The sequence below is a fragment of the Ochotona princeps genome, chromosome 8 (genome assembly GCF_030435755.1).
Source record: "Ochotona princeps isolate mOchPri1 chromosome 8, mOchPri1.hap1, whole genome shotgun sequence".
In the NCBI taxonomy this organism is placed as follows: domain Eukaryota; kingdom Metazoa; phylum Chordata; class Mammalia; order Lagomorpha; family Ochotonidae; genus Ochotona; species Ochotona princeps.
In genome coordinates this window covers 21,944,176-21,960,880 of record NC_080839.1, presented here as the reverse complement: position 1 = coordinate 21,960,880, position 16,705 = coordinate 21,944,176, and positions in this window count along the sequence as shown.

Sequence of the window (16,705 nt, the reverse complement as noted above, 5' to 3'; positions counted from 1 at the left end):
CTCCATATTTCACAAAGGGAATTAAACCTCAGCATGTGAAGTTTTGGGGGACAATCAAATCATATTCAAAATAGAACAGGACATTTATATTTTCTTATTTTAATTACAAAAATGTGACTGGCAATTGGAAACATGTGAGAAGTTAGTGAAAACCATGGAATTAAACTCATAAAATATTAAAAACAAAATACAATTTATTTCATGAGCAGCTATGGAGACAAGGTGATCCCTGCATCACCATTCACCTTATGCTGTGATGCATGTGTTTGTACTAGCATAACCATTAAGAGGTGTTTCTATGGGAAGTTGTCTGGGAATGTTTCATTGCTTGTTATTTAAAAAATCACAGAATAGGTATTTTTCATACATTTGAGATAATTTCCCTTTTAGAATATTAGGGCTAATGACATTTTAGGCCTAATTTTCTGACTCTTTAACTGAGTGTACTCTTATTTTTTTTTATCAGATCAGCACATCTTCTAATTCTGTGACTTAGAAATTTTCTATGAGACAGGATAGTTTGTTCACATTTATAGATATGGTTCTTTTATATATTGTAATTAACTATGCAACTGAAAGTCCACATTGCTGTATGAATTTCATTATGACATATACTCCTTCCTGTGTTATGTATTTATGTTTTGTGTATTTTACCATTCTTAGTTCTGAATCTTATATCAGTATAGCACATACAGAGATCAAATTGCTCCTTCATTCCCCCTCCCCATATTAGCAACTCCATTTGGTGAGAGGATGCAACATGCCAAGGTATTATGAAACGAGAGAAGGAAAAATGCTAATATGAAAAGATTAGGCCATGGATCCTTTCCAGTTTAATTTTCCATTGTGCTTCAATCAAATAGAAAATTGTGTGTACTTCTGCTTCACGTAACTGGGCCAAAATTGGTCCTTGATGAATAATCACATATTTAAATAGCAGATACTATAAAGGAAGAACTTGAAATATGACAAAGACAAATGTTTTTGAAAAAGTCAAATCTTTCAAGGACAGCTCATTTGAAAAATTATTTTAAAAAATCTAAAGCATTGAAATCAGCAATCATTTTGTGAAGGGTAAAGGAGTAATGCATTTGCTTTTACCTCTATTGCCTTCTCTTAAAAGCAAGGTGGTTGTAAAGATAAAGATTATAGTGGAAAAAGGTGGCCTTTATTCTAGCTTTATAAATTAATTTGCTCAGGCACAAAAGGGATGATCTCTGAAAAGTCTTGTTCAAAGAACTGAGTAAACTACAAGCTTGTATACACATAAGTGATTAAAAGTAGCTTTAAAGAATCATACTTTTTATCTCCTCAGAAACACCTAATTCCCAAGCCCTACTTAAAATTTCATAGAGGGTTTTTTAAAAATAGTAATTTTATATTTAAGTCTATCATGTTGTTAAGAACTCAGGAGTCATCCAACTCATTTATCCTTGAGGACGTTTTTATGATGTGCATATGCTATACCATTTAAAGACAAAAGTTTCTCATTCATTCAAAAAAAAAAATTGGTGACTCCTAAGAAGGCAAGTGATCTATCTAAAAACACTTTGCAAGCCAACTTTTTGGGCTGAAATTAGAATCTGGTGTGATTTTATTTTGCGTAACATTTCACATCATTTTTGTCTTTCAAATACATAGAAAATATATACAGTGTATACATTCATGTGTCAATGTTTTCGTTAACATTACTTTCCTCAGCAGAAAATCAAAGGTGAAAAAATTATTAAGCATATATTACATAGGAAACTACATCTAGCCTTGGGCTACAACCTATTTTTAAATATTTTTTTATGTCATAAATGTTTTAATCAATTTAACTGACTCTAAGAGAACAGCATTGTTATTCTCATTTTCATACAAGGGAACTGATGCACTTTGAGATTCATTTTCTATCTTTAGGTTCCCCAGCTTTGTTTAATTCCACCTTTCTTCCAGGTGACCTGCTAACATTCAGTGACAAATGAAGTTTGATGACATAAATCTGTACTGAAGTCTTAAAATTACGTGAACATTAGAGTTGTTCAATGCTTACTACAATGGCAGATGATACTAAACTCTTTCATCTTAAATATTTTTTAAAGATAAAGTGTATTTTGGGTCATATTGAAAGTTTTAATTCAAATGTGTACAGCATAACAGTCTCAGAATACAGTTTGCTTCATTTTGTTTTGTCAGTTCTATTTGCCCTTGGTTTATCCCACAACAACAGGGGATCAAAATGCTTGTGTTCAAAGTTACTTTTGAATAGTTCATCTTCATTCATTTATTTTTTTTGTCTTGCTTTGATTTTTGAAATGGGCATTTTTCTTGATATAATTTTATTTTACAATAAAATTTCTGTTTTCATTTAGCGATATTTTAGAAGACATTTTATAAAAATATAGAAACTCATTCTCTTTCACATTCCATACTGCTTTGTTTAGTCTTTATGTCACATTAGTGAGGCTCTTATTGATGGATGTTCATCTCGCGTCCAATCTTTTACTACTATAAAGACTACATCGGTCTTTTAAAAATATTTTAATCAGTGCGTACTTGACAGGAATTCCTGGAAGTGAAGTCATTATTAAAAGAAAAAAAGAAATGAAATTTCAGATCAAAGTATATTTGCTTCAGTACTCTTACTGTCAAATGTCTTCATTCAAAGCCCTTCCATTTTTCCATTCTTATAGCAAACAGTGCCTGTTTATGCATAGTTTAAAAGTCAGAATATGGCATTACATTTCTGAAATTTTGTTATGCTATTTCTTCCTAATTGTATTTTGTTTTCCTTTTGTTGCATATTAGGATTGTATATTATATGGCTAACAGCTACTTATGTTTTGTTTCCTATTATTTATTGACCCATACATCTAACATTGCTCCTAAAAGGTTATTAACATTTATTTTGATTGACAGGTCATGTAGGCAGACCACTCCTCAGGAAGGAGGTACCTGGTGTTTGATAAGATTCACTGCCCTATAGCTCATCGATTTGTACTTTTTCAAAGTTGCTTGCTTGAAATCCACCAATAGAAGCCTGCTAAATCATGACTGTATAATTAATAGCCTAAAATGTATAAGAACGCTGCGCTGTTCAACCGGGAGTCTCTCTGGCTCGCGCTCTCTCTCCTTTGTGTCTTCCCTGCAGATCCTGCAGCAGCCTTGGCTGCCCTCCCCCAGCCCAGCAGGGGCTGAATAAACCACCTTTATGCCTTAAAAAAATTTTTATTTTGATTACAAGTTCTTTTCATTCAAGGAATGCCAAATTTTCAATTAATACAGTTGAAATGTTTTCAAATGCTTAACTTTGTTTCTATTCTAACTCTATTTGTCAAATTAATGATTGTTCTAGTCCAATTTGTTTGGTTTTACTTATTTTTCACTGAACTTAAGAATAATGGTCATAAAAGTTAACTCATCCCAATTTTCTAGAGCAATACTCCCACACTCCATAAAATTCATGTGTAAATTCTATTGGTATTTTGAAGTATCTAATTCATTCAAAAGCCTCATTTTAATGAGGCTTTATGTATAAAATAAATCTAATTTTTCTTTGTATGGCTAGTACAAAGCTTATATTTCCCCTAATGATTTGATATCTTTCTCAGTTAATTGGCATATATAATTAAATCTCCAGATTTCTTATTTCATTTCTTTCTCAGTGGTCATGTACCAATGGGAATATCATAGCATAGGCATAATATGGAATGTAATAGATGAAAGGGTTGGGAAGCCCTTTTATGCTTTATTTGTATCTACTGTTTCTCTGACTTTCGTTCTTAAATGTTATTCCAAATGCTTCCTACTAAAAAATGAATAGTCCTACTGGAAACAAAAATGAATAGCATTTTCCATTGATATTGTGTAGAATTTATGAATATTGGAATCCATACATAAAATTTAAAATAAATGATGATGAAAACTGAAGAATTACCATTTGGCAAATTCCACATTAAGAATCATTTCAACTAAGTATTTCTTACCAGTGGTTACTAAAATTAGTGGGCAAAAGTATGAAAAATAGTTTGTTCATATAATCTCAAAGGATCTCCCCATAAACTACTTTAATTTCAAAGGTACTACTTTTTCCTTCTGGGAAATACACATCTATGTAACAATGTTCACCAGAGCACATTTGCTTCTGTTCTCTAATAGCTTACAGATCTATTTTGCTTCTTGAAGTCTAATTTGAGAATGTGGGATGCTAGGAATATCCATGATAGAATTCCATTTTCAGGAAGAATTCATCAAAGCTCCTTGGTTTCCCTAAGAATAACTTCTGGTTATCTGGGACCATCTGCAATGCAATGCCATAAAATATCTGAGAGCATACTGCAAGTATTGTCTCTGCATGTATCCAGTCTGTTAACCACAGTTTGCTATCCCAAGTAGAGTTCTTCATTATTTATTATGTCACCACTAATCCTGTTTTCCACATATTGCCTACATGTACCATCATAATCATGCAGATGAAATGAAGTCACAGGTATTGAGGTTGTCCTTACACCCCAATTTGTAGAAGTAGCAGGCAGAATTAGGGTTTCAGTTTTGTTGGTTGTTGCAGGTCCTGCTGATTTATAGATCCAACATCATGATGCTTTTCCAAGCAATGTCTATTTCATGTAATGAAGTCAGGTAATACCAAAAGCATATTAAATGGGCTCTATTTCATTTCTGTTCCATTGTTAATTGCTTTATCTGAAAGTATTTTCCTTCAAACTTTTGTTCTTTCTTTCATTGTCATTCTGGATGACCCAATGTGATCAAGAATTAACACCACCAGAGATTCTGCATAGACACTATTTGAATGACTAAATCAACAATTGCCTGATAAGAAATTCAGAATCATATTATTCAAGGAAGTCCTCATCCAAATAAAGTAAATCACTGGAACTGTTGATAGTTAACTAAACCGTCTGTCAGTAATTTTTCCTATGAGCTAAGTTTATCTTACTGTTTTTTAAACCACAGAGTAAAACCTCTACATTTGAAGTTTTGATTTGATGCCAGTAAACTTTTTCACCCTGAAAATGATTATAGCAATATTCAGTATTCATGAGTATAAGTTTCAGTTATATGTGGCTCAGTAACTCTGGTTTCACTTGTCCACCAAAGCAACAAAACACTTCTAAAAGCACCATATAAGTAAATTAAGCCATCAAGTCATCAAGCTGGGAATGTCACACCCAAGAGTCTACTTCAGTGCTTATAACTGCTACTTTGGTACTCCAACAAGAATTTCCCACAGCTGAAAGCATTCAGAACGTCATATACTTCATGGAACATAAAGCTTTACTTCAAAAATAAACTTTGTATTAGAAAACAAATAACTTACTGTTTGTATAAAAGGTCTTCATATTTTTTTAGGGAACAATTTAATGTCTCACTTAATAAAGTACTAAGAGACAATGATTATAAATGTAACCTTTACTTTCAAACAGCAAAAGCAATGCAGCCCCTTAACTTTGTGTTTCATGACTGGTTACATAGGCACCTAGTTGGGCACAAATCATTTTCAAAAGCTTAAATTTCTAATTTTTATCATTTTCACAGATTTTATTCTTTTTGTTCAAATTTCATTAATTGAATGGCAAAGATACGAAGTCATACACACACACAAACACACAAGGTGAGGAGGGGAAGAGAGAAAGACAAATGCTCCTTATTCACTGGTTCATTTCCTAAATGTTCACAAGAGTCAGGCTGTGGCAGGTCAAACCAGAGCCACCAATTCTCTCCCGTATGGGTTCCAGGGATCCAGGAGGTTGAGCCATTAGCTACTACCTACCAGGGTGAATATTAGTAGAAAGCTAGAATGAGAACAGAACTGGGACTTGAACTCAAATGATATTGGAAATACTAATTCTCAGTTACAAGAGGTGATAAAATAACTCAGCTTATTTAAGAGGCTAGCATTATTTGGAGGATAGTGGATGCCACATTTTCAAAGGTCCTTTTCCGCTTCTCAGGATATTAGTATACATTTGTTTAAAAAATCTATCTATCTATCTATTTATCTATCTATCTATCTATCTATCTATCTATCTATCTATCTATCTATTTGTTTGAAAGTTTGAGAGAGAGAAAGAGATTGAAACCGATATCTTCCATCCGCTGGTTCACTCCCTAAATGGTAAAAAGAGCCAGGCCTTAGTAAAGCGAAAGCAGGAACCAAGAGCTTCACCCAGTTCTCCATCATGAGTGGCAGGAGTTCAAGAATTTGGACCATTTTCAACTTAGTTCACAGGCCACTAGCAAGGCGCTGAATCCAAAGCAAAGCATCTGGGACATGAGCTTGTGGCCCTTATGGAATACCAGAATTTCTGATAGCAGCCTCAGCTGCTATGCCTCCCCATCCATAACTGGATGATTTTAAAGGAGAAAAGTGGGTGAGTGGGAATTTGATGTAGCATTTAGATCACTGGTATGCCTACATGCTATATCTGAGAACCTGGTTTCATATGGACATACAGGGAGAGTGTAAGCAAACAGCTAAGAAACTGCTTGTAGCCTCTATGCTAAATCCCTATACTGCACAAACTCATCTACCATGATTCAGCATGGCTGAAGATTCAGCATACTCATTACTTAATGTGCACCTGAGTCTCACTTCGTTTCATGCATGAGACACCATGATAATTGCATGTATCCTGCAGTTCCATGTGGAGATCTCAAAATACTTCCTCTAGAGAGGCCACAGTGTGCACTCAATTCCTACCTCAAATCCATTTAATTTAAATATTCATTTTGGGCACCACTGTATCCTGCAAAGGATGGGTCAAATTTCGGTTGGTATAGCTGCTCCTCTTTTTCATGAAGAGAAGTGGCTTACAGAATTCCACACTTTTATTTCTCCTCCTTGAATTTTCTAATGCTTGGAGACAAGAGCTTGGATTAAGTGTAGTTTGTAGCATTTGCAACTATTTAAAGTAGTAAACCAGCCAAGAGGATGCATCAAGAAATGGAATTGACCCTGGTATCCTTTGGTGAATATAGCCCAAATCCCATCTCTATCTCTATCCCATACATAAAGGCTTTTGCTTTTCTTGCTTCTCTTGACTCCAGCTCTTCTCTCTTTCTTTCTCTCTCTCTCTCTCTCTGCCTCTCTCTCTCTCTCTCTCTTCCCAGCACTTGTGATGATGGCCTCTGAAATGCTAAACTGTTGTAATTTTTGTCCTTTCTCAGTATCGAGATGGCACCTAGTACGTTGAGACTGAACTCCAAATGAAACAGAGTTCAGGGGCAAATCTATCAGAAGGGTGCCACAGGAGATAGAAGGGGTACAATCTAATACACAGCCTTTTCATCCCTTTATTTCTCATGTGTCATAACTGTTACACCCAAAAATGCTAGAGCAGGATGCCCAGGAATCTAGCCAATTCCCACCTCCAGATACCTGGTCAGAGGCCTCCTGCAATGTTCAGCCTCTTGCAGAGCATTGGCATTACCTGTCTGAAATATATGGGCACTGACATCCAGCAGCCTTCCTTCCCTGAATGTGCAGGAATTATGGAGTACAGTGGTGACTTTGGGGCTCCTCCCATTACCTCTGAGGACTCCACCATACTTCATGTGGACCTGATGGAGCTATGGTGAACCTCTGACCACTGGCCTACTTTGCCAGAGCACTCCATGGTGTCACTTATTTCTTCTCCTTTCTTCTCTACTGCCCTTCTCCTGGGAAGAGAATGGGGTAACGGGGAGAGGGCAAAGGAACCACTTGGTGTGGAGTGAGGATGCAGAAATGTATCCGGCTAGGGCCTCAGAAGTTCTAAATCCAAATTCACATTCTGATTTCCAGGAGTTTGGAATCAGGACCTGATTCTGAATCCAGGCTCCCAGGTTCCATGGACTAGTCTTGGCACTCTACTTTACATTCTGGTAGGAGCTGTGTGAATGCTGGCCTGAATTCCATCATTCCACCTTTAACCAGCCATATAAGATAGCATGAGCAACTGTTCAACATCTACCTGGGGCAGTGGGTCCAGTGCCCCTCTACTTCCCTGATAGGGCTGGCATTACTATGGACCCTGTGGAGAGTGGTTTCTGTGGTCAGTGTGTACTGCTGCTACCAGGCAAGCATTTATGCAGTTTCAGGACGACAAAGGCATTACAAAGAGACCTGGCTTTCAGGACTAACCCAGGTATCTACGATTTGAGCTGAATACCTGGGCAGACTCAGGAAGCTTTAGGGTTTAAAGTGAATCCCATACAGGCCTAGGGCATGGGGCAGTGCTGGGGTCCATGCAGTAGGTATGGATGACACGAAGGTGTGAAGAGAACAGCTGCCCTGTTTGGCAGGGCCCAGGGAGCTTCCAGCTGTTTGGCAGGGCCCAGTGGATTTCTCTCCAACCACCTTGACGCAGTCTCACCCCCTTTTTGCATGGACACTCAAGCACCCCACTAAGAATTCTGTAATCTATTGAGGCATTGTCCCTGTGAGATGGCTTTGGCAACCAATGTGAGCTTGAGAGTTAATGTTATTGATAATATCTTGGTGAGTGGGCCTTTAACTGTGCACAGGAGTACAATTAAATCCATGCCATTTCTGGACACCTTATTGTGTGCCTACCCATTGCCCTGAAATCTGGCCCAGATGTGTAGCACACCTTCTGGGAAAGGGCTTGATAAATATTCTAAATATTAATGCAAGTGATGGGAGTGAGAGCTGAAACTGCTATGGCAATAAATATAGTTATTGTTATCTCAAAGGCTAGTCTGTCTTTGCTATTTCTTTGGAGCATTGAAAATGTAGCTGTTTTAGTCTCTTTCATAATTTTTAACTAGAGGAAATAGAGGGCGATTTTATTAACATCATAGAGATATACTTTTGATTATTGTTTGATTGTTTATGATGTTGTAGAACCTGCAGTTGTAGGGGGATTTAATGTTTGAAACTTTTTGTCTTAGATCATTATGTTTTTTTCCCTTTTGATGTATTTCTCCCACTAAGTGACAGATAAGTTGTGAAAATAAAATGTAGTAGGAATGTATTACTGATTAGCAAGTAACCATCTGTGCCTTGGCCTTGGAGTTCTGGCTGTTACCTAATGGCTACTTCTGAAGCATGAATAATGGCTTGCTTTAAAGAAACTGATTATAGTAACTTACAGAATTATCTTTAAGAGCACCTGGTTGACCATGAAGTAAAAAATAAAATAATGAAACATCTGTGCATACCCACTTAGTCATGAAGTAAAAACAGAACAATCAAACGATTGTGCAGAGGCTTGTGATGTGCCTAAGTAAATAAAAAGGACAACTTCTTTTGAGCTCAAGCAAGAAGCCACCAAGTGACAGTGTCTATGTCTTTCTTTATCGCCGACTCCACGCACCATTCTCAAGCTCTGAACTCAGCTGGAGCTGGACTCTAGCAGTGCAGTGGTATCAGAGATATGGGATTATAACCCAGGAATGAACTGACACTCAGGAAATCCTCAGCTAGGCCCAGGTCATGAATGACAGTGCCCAGACCAATTATGAAATCCCTGTTCTGTATAAATTGTTAATGGTCCCTAGAATTCAATCATAGACCATATGATAACAGAATAAAGTGATCTTGTATCACAGGTAAGATTTAACATCTGAGTCCTGAACTGATTTGCAAGAGCAAGTCTGGACACTTAAGGTATGAAAGGAAATTCTTGAATGTCATATTTCACCTAAACCTGAGGTTGGAAATGAAAGACCAAGCATTACAGGGATATCATTACAGGCATTACTTCCTTTTCTCTCCCTATGTCAGACACATTTTCAGCTATGGGTAACTATATGTCCCTTCTCTTGAACTTGCCCCTCACAAGATTTTACAGAAACTGGGAAAATCCAGAAACTGGTTATGGGACTTGAGGTTCCCAGGAACCAGTTACTAAACATAGAATTTTGCTTATTTAATTATAGAGACAAGATTGAAGAGAAGAAGGTACTCCAAAATTGGAAATAATAGGCCAGCCAAGGGGTTCACAGATTGCAGTTGCTGCAACTTCATGGGCAGCATCCTAATACAGCTGAAAAGACCAACAGAGGACATTTTGGGTGTGGGAAGTCTTGAGGTGAAGAAGAGCACTGGAAATGGGACTGGTCTCAGTTCTGACAGTAAAGGAGGTCTCCCAGTCTGCTCAAGCACTTATCTGAGGACTGAGATGGTCTGGAAATTCATGCGGTGGCACAGAAGCCACTCACATGTGAGATACCTATCCTTAAAAAGCTGTGTCATTCAGTTTGATTGCAAGCTTCCCTCCCAAATCTTGCCCCTAGTCTGTGTACTGTTGATCCCTGGTCTGCACAAGACCTAACCCTGCAATAGCAGAAAACAAAGGGATAGAATTGGGTCTAAACAACTTGATTCAGAGGTTGCAAGGTGGTCTGGATGTTTGAAGGTAACTGTACCATATTTTTGGTGGAGGAAACCAAAATAACCTTAGGCTAATTTCTTTCTCTGAATCTCTCAGTTTCCATCTCTGTGTTTTAAATAAACTAAACTCCTGATTGGTGGTAGTACCTTCAATATTAGACATCATGTTCTAACATTCTTTACTTATTTGTGGTCTCACAATTCTAGCCATCTCTCAGCAGTTAGTCCCTGGAATTTTAGAGCAGGCATTAATTATCTGTTGCATTAAATGTGGAACATATTAGTGACAAAGTTAGCAATTAGCTTTTTTAGACAGAATGTTAAAAAAAGAAGAAAATACATTCTCTTTCTGGTTACACAGGTAGGTAGGTAGGTAGGTAGGTAGATAGGTAGAAGATAGATAGATAGATAGATAGATAGATAGATAGATAGATAGATAGATAGATATCTGTGCTTTATTCATATCCATCTATCTATATCTATATGCATATATTTGCTATATGGGAGATAGGCATCCCAACCAGTGGCTTAACTGCTGTATCTCTGTCCACTTCAATATTTTCTTTTAACATTTATTTAGTTATTTAACTGATTTGAGATGAAGTAAATGAGAGACACAAAGAGGGGTTTAGGTGAGAGAGAAAGAGACGGAGACTGACAGATATCTGGTAGTTCATATTCCAAATACCCACAACAGCGCAAGTTAGGCTAAGCAACCAAGCAAGGAGCCAGGAAGTAAACTTGAGTCTCCCATTTGACTGGTAGGGACTTAAGCTAACTATTTGGGTCTTCCAGGATGGGCATTACAAGAAACTGGACTCAGGAGTGGAACTGGGATTCACTTCTAGGCCTTCTGAAAGGAAACACAGGTGTCCCAGCATGTTGACTTCTACAATGAATGCTGGTCCTCGAAATTTTCTTTAAAAATAATGTCTAGAATTGCTTTCTAATGCCCAATTATCACAACATAAGGCTTACATGAAGCTTGTGAAATCAGGACCCAGAGTGAAACCAGGTCAGAAATAAAGGATCAGGTTATCTCTACTCTAGCTCTGCTAACACAAATGTACCAAATCTTCTATCTTCTTTATTTTAAGCTTGAAACCAGAGGATGGCCAGGCAGGTGGCCACCATGGACACTGAAGGTCCTTGTAGGAAATGGAGTTCTAGTGAAAGGTGGGGAACTTGGGATACAATAACAAGAACCAGAAAGCTGTTTCCAAATAACCTCAGAAAGTTTACAGATGAAATGTACTAAGCTGTATGGTGCTAGAATCCTGGGCTGCCCAAATTCTCACTAAAACTCCAAATACCCAAAGAACTAAGGCTGTGAACAACAACAGAGGGCAAGCATAGTAAAAACCATCCTCTGTGAAACAGCTATTTCAAGCCTCATCCCCTCCTTTCTTCCCTGCCACCATGCTGGCAATCAGAAAATGGCAGAGAAGGGACAGCACTCTGGTGTCCAGACCTAACACGTATCACAGCAGTGGCTCGGGATTCCCTTAAAGTCCTGACTCTTTGACGTCCCAGGGAACATACAGGCTGCTTATTAGGACAGGTAAATGCCCTGGCAGAATATTATTGTCCTTCTTCCTATGCTAACTCTGAAGTCTACCTGATACCCAAAGGGACTGCCACTCAAAATGAGGTCTATAGGACCTGGGAGGCTTCAAGAACCACAGGCCAGAAAGAGGCACCAGCTTACTCTCCACACCAAGCCTGAGCTTGAGTGAAGAGTTACAACCCCTTAACCCCAAAAGAGCATGGAGGGTACAACTCAGGATGCCAGAAGCAGATGCTCAGTCTAACTTGATTCCAGTCACTCCTCACTTCATTTTACAATGCATAAACACAGGACTGATAAATAATCTTGAAGTACATAACGATAATTTAAACTATCATTTTAGAAACAAAAATATTAATCTTGTTTCACTTTATGACATCATCACTGCTAGGCATTAACTTATGAAAGAACTTTATAATGTGAAACTGTCCTTAACTCAAAATATGTAGATGATTCTTTACTCATAATTCACCTTATTAAAGAGGTATTCAATTTGATCATTCCCTTGAGACAGAGCAAGAAAAGATGAAAGGTAGAATGATGAGCACGGTTTTCAGTGTTATGTCCTTTCAGAGGGGCACTGAGCTCTGACCTTGAGAAACTGATGACACAAAAGCAAAAAAAAAAAAAAATGCACTGAACAAGTTACATGGGCAAGGAGGTCTTTAATCAAGCCATCACAGCAGGGCAGTGCAGCAAGAATAGAAGTGTCTGTTCAATTTCACTGAGAAAGGGTAGAGAGACTTTAGGAGCTGGTGTGAGGGTACAATTGGCCACCTGTGCTTGTTAGCTGGCCTTACTCAAAGGAAAAATAAACTTTCTCTTACCTTCATGAACTATCTTTATATCTTGGGGCAAGGCAAGCACTGAAGACAGATTCATTCCTTGCCAATGTTACTGGGAAATGGGAATGTTAATTTCCTTGAAGATTGCATTTCAAAGAGACGGCTTTCAGATTATTTTCTTAAATGCTCGTTTTTATTTACTGGAAAGATGTAGAGTGACACACAGAAGAGAGAGACACTGAAAGAGCCATAGAGAAAAATGTTTCATCCGCTGGTTCACTTCCCAAATAAGAGCAACAGCTGGATTTGTCCCAGGCCAAAGTAAGGGCTAGAAAGTGCATTCAGGCTTCCTGTGTGTCATGGGACCCAATTGCAGTACCCAGCATCTACTGTCTCCAGGGTTGCACATTAGCAGAAAATTAGAGAGGAATCAGAGATGTGATTCAATCTTACGCACTCAGATATGGGTTGAGGGTGTCCCAACTTGCAGCACAAAAAGTAACAACATAAAGCACCCTCTTTAGAGAAACATCTCAGAGTTGTAAAACTGACAGATGTCATTTAAAAAGATCAACACCTTAAAGAGCAGAGAAATTATTTGTACATTTTCTAAAGTAAATGATTCAAGAAAAGGATGGTCTTTAGGAAGCAGCCTCAGAATGAAATCTGTATGATCTTTAGTAAAAAGAAAACGAACATGAGAGCCATCTATATCAATGGATTATTAATCATCAGTGAAAAGTTGTTCACCAGGAGCCAATTCATAAACCAACATACACTCTATATTTAGTTTCCCACTGGGTTGTGAAATTATTTCATGGCAGGCATTTCTAAGATTGTAGAACTATTTTAACCCTACAACACATTTTAGATACTTATGATGTTACTAAACATGAAAGTGAATGTCCATTGGTAGGAAAATAATTTAAAGAGACTGTGATGTACCTATACTCTAGCACATGAAGTAGCTATTGAAATCAGTATTATCCATTGCTACAATCAGTACAAGGACTGTAATCTATCATTCCGTGGGGAATCTCCAAGATTTAAGGTTTCAGTGGCTCAAGCCAAAATCCTTGAAGTCAGTATTGACTTTTCTATTGCATACCATTTTCAGTCCTTCAGTAAAGCCTTTTGGCTCCAACCTCAAAATATTTCCACAACCTGATTATTTTTCATCAGCTCTGTTGTCACTATCAATCTGGCATGTGCATCATCTCGATCCTGAACCACAAAAATGTCCTTGTTATTACTGGTCTTTCTGCTTCTACAATGATCCCTCCCACAAATACATTCTTAATCTATACTCAACTATCTTTTAAAACCATGAGCCAGCTTAGTACATCAGGTGATATCACTCCTCTGTTCTGGTCACTGGCTGGCAAGGTATCATCTGGCCCAATCTCCAGCTCTGTCACTGAGAGCCTACCACAATGGCTTCATTATTAGTCATTAAGCATGTTTTGCTCAATGCATTTTTGTACAAGCTACTTCTTTTGTTTTAATTATTGTTATTACATAAACTCATCACATTTAACACCCTATTGTCTGCTAAAACATTTTCTCTTGAGGTAAACTTTTACCACCACAGTGTATTATTCTCACTCTCCCAATGCATGCCATACTGCCCTGAATAGTATTTGTCATCTCCTAGCAAATTGATTATTTACATATTTGTATGATTATGGCTTATTTTACTGCCTCTCCTCATTAGAGTATTGTCACCAGAACAGGAACCTGTTTTTGTTTATTCATGAGTAATATTCTATGTACTGCATGGAACAGACAGCCTGGCACAGATGCCACACATTAAATATTTGTTGATACACGAATGGGTGAGAGATAAAAGTCTTTGTCATCAAAACAAAATAAAAACTCATGAAATATCAAATGAAATCTTAGTGTCCTACTTATTCCTGAGTGTGTCTTAACCATGTTAAAATCCAACAGTTGTTGCAAATCTATACTAACCAGAAATAAAAAGAATTAAAGATGGCTTATTGCTAAAAATATTTAAATTAACATATTTGTATCAAAATTTAGGCATGGAAAGTCCACAAATATGAATATTCATATTACAAGTTCCATTAAGTAAAATACCAACTCACTTAAAAGGACAGATAGGAATTAAGTTATATAAATACAAACATAAGAAGAATCTTTGAATCTTAGCTTTGACAGTCAAGAGTTTCCATCTAATGGTTCATTCCACAGTGCTTAGGAAAAGCATTTATCCTGGCTGATACAGGGTCAAGCCAGAAGCTGGAAATATGATTACGGTCTCTTACATATATGGGAAGGACCAACTACTTGAATCATTCCTACTTCCTCTGAGGGTATACATCAACAAGGGGCTGGTCTTTGGAGCAAAGATAGGACATGAGCCCTGGGACTTCTACATGAGTTAAAGACATCTTCACCATTAAACTAAACATCCACCTAGGAGTAGTTTCTGCTGCATAAGTTAAGCATTTTGGTTAAAAGGCAATATAGAACCATAGTAGGCAAAATCAGAACCTGGTTCTATTCTTTGCCTTGTATAGATAAGTATGTTTGCCTTCTCAGTAACTTAGTTGGCTCATTTGTAAATGAGAAGAATGATATTAACTACCTCTAGCAACTGTTGTAAAGACTGTTGGTGAATTACAATAGATCAGGCGGGTGAGCCACAGGCACCCATGAGTCACCAATAAGTTTTGTTTCTGCCAATGACCATAATCCAGTTTATGTACTGAAAGCAAGGGTCAACATCATTGAAATAACATGCACGGTATGTTTGACACCAGGAGTTGTACCTATGCAATATATTATTGAATTTTGTCCGCAGAGTAGAAGCAGAGTCCTTGGGCTCTTGTCCCAGGTTGGCTACAGTTAGTTATGATTTTTTATAAGTACTGAGAACAGTTTTCCATTCTCAAAAGAAAAGGCAAAAATAATCAATTATCTTGAATACTGCTTGATCTTTCCCAGCCCTGGCTCTTGTGTGCTGATGAGTGATTCTACATAGCCTAGCAAGGCCCACCTGAAGTAAAGGCTTTTTCTAGCAGGTTTTGTAGCCTCGCCTAGCTGACCACAGCCTATAACCTGTCCTGGCTCTTATGTGTGTCAGTGGGTGCTGTGGCCTAGCCCAGCCAGACCTGTCCCGAGACCTGTCTCACACATAATGCTGACCAGTGTTGCAGTCATGTCTGTCCTGGTCTGCCCCTAGTTCTGGCGCTTGTGCTCCCCAGTGTGACCGCAGCCTAGCAGAAGAGTTCCCCAAGTTCTCCTATCAGGATTGCTTCCAGCTCTGGATCTCATTGGTGTTGCAGTCTTGGTTGGTATGGTCTGTTTTCAGTCCCAGACTTTGCATGTGCCAGCAGGTGCTGGAGCTTGGCCAAGCTTATGGAGGCCCTTAGCTGCTCCCACTCCAACATGTCATATCTTTAGACCCTTCTCCCTGGGCATTCTACAACTACCCACCTGGGAGCCAGAGTGGCATCTTCAGTCCTCCTGTTTTCCACCTTCTCCATCGCTCCCTCTTTTCAAAATTTTACTTATTTATTTATTTATTTGGAACATCAGATATACAGAGAGGAGGAGAAACAGACAGGAAGATCATCTATCCACTGATTCACTCCCTAAGTGGCCTCAATGGCTGGAACCAAAATGATCCGAAGCCAAAAACCCGGAGCCTCTTCTACGTCTCCCATGTGGGTGCAGGGTCCCAAGGCCTTGGGCCATTCTCAACTGCTTTCCCAGGCAACAGTCAGGGAGTTGCATGGGAAGTGTGGTTACTGGGACTAGAATCAGTGCCCAAAAGGCATCCCAGAGCATGCCAGGAGAGGATTTTAGCCACTAGGCTACCACGCCGGGCTCCCCACATATTAAAAAAAATAATAATAGAAAAGGCAACTACTCTGACACACTGGTTTAGTTAACATAAGTTGGCTTTAACCAGAGCCCAAATTGACACTAGCTATGGGCTGCTTTTCTCCCAATGGTGTAACACTTGCCAAGGCACAAAGCAGCCTA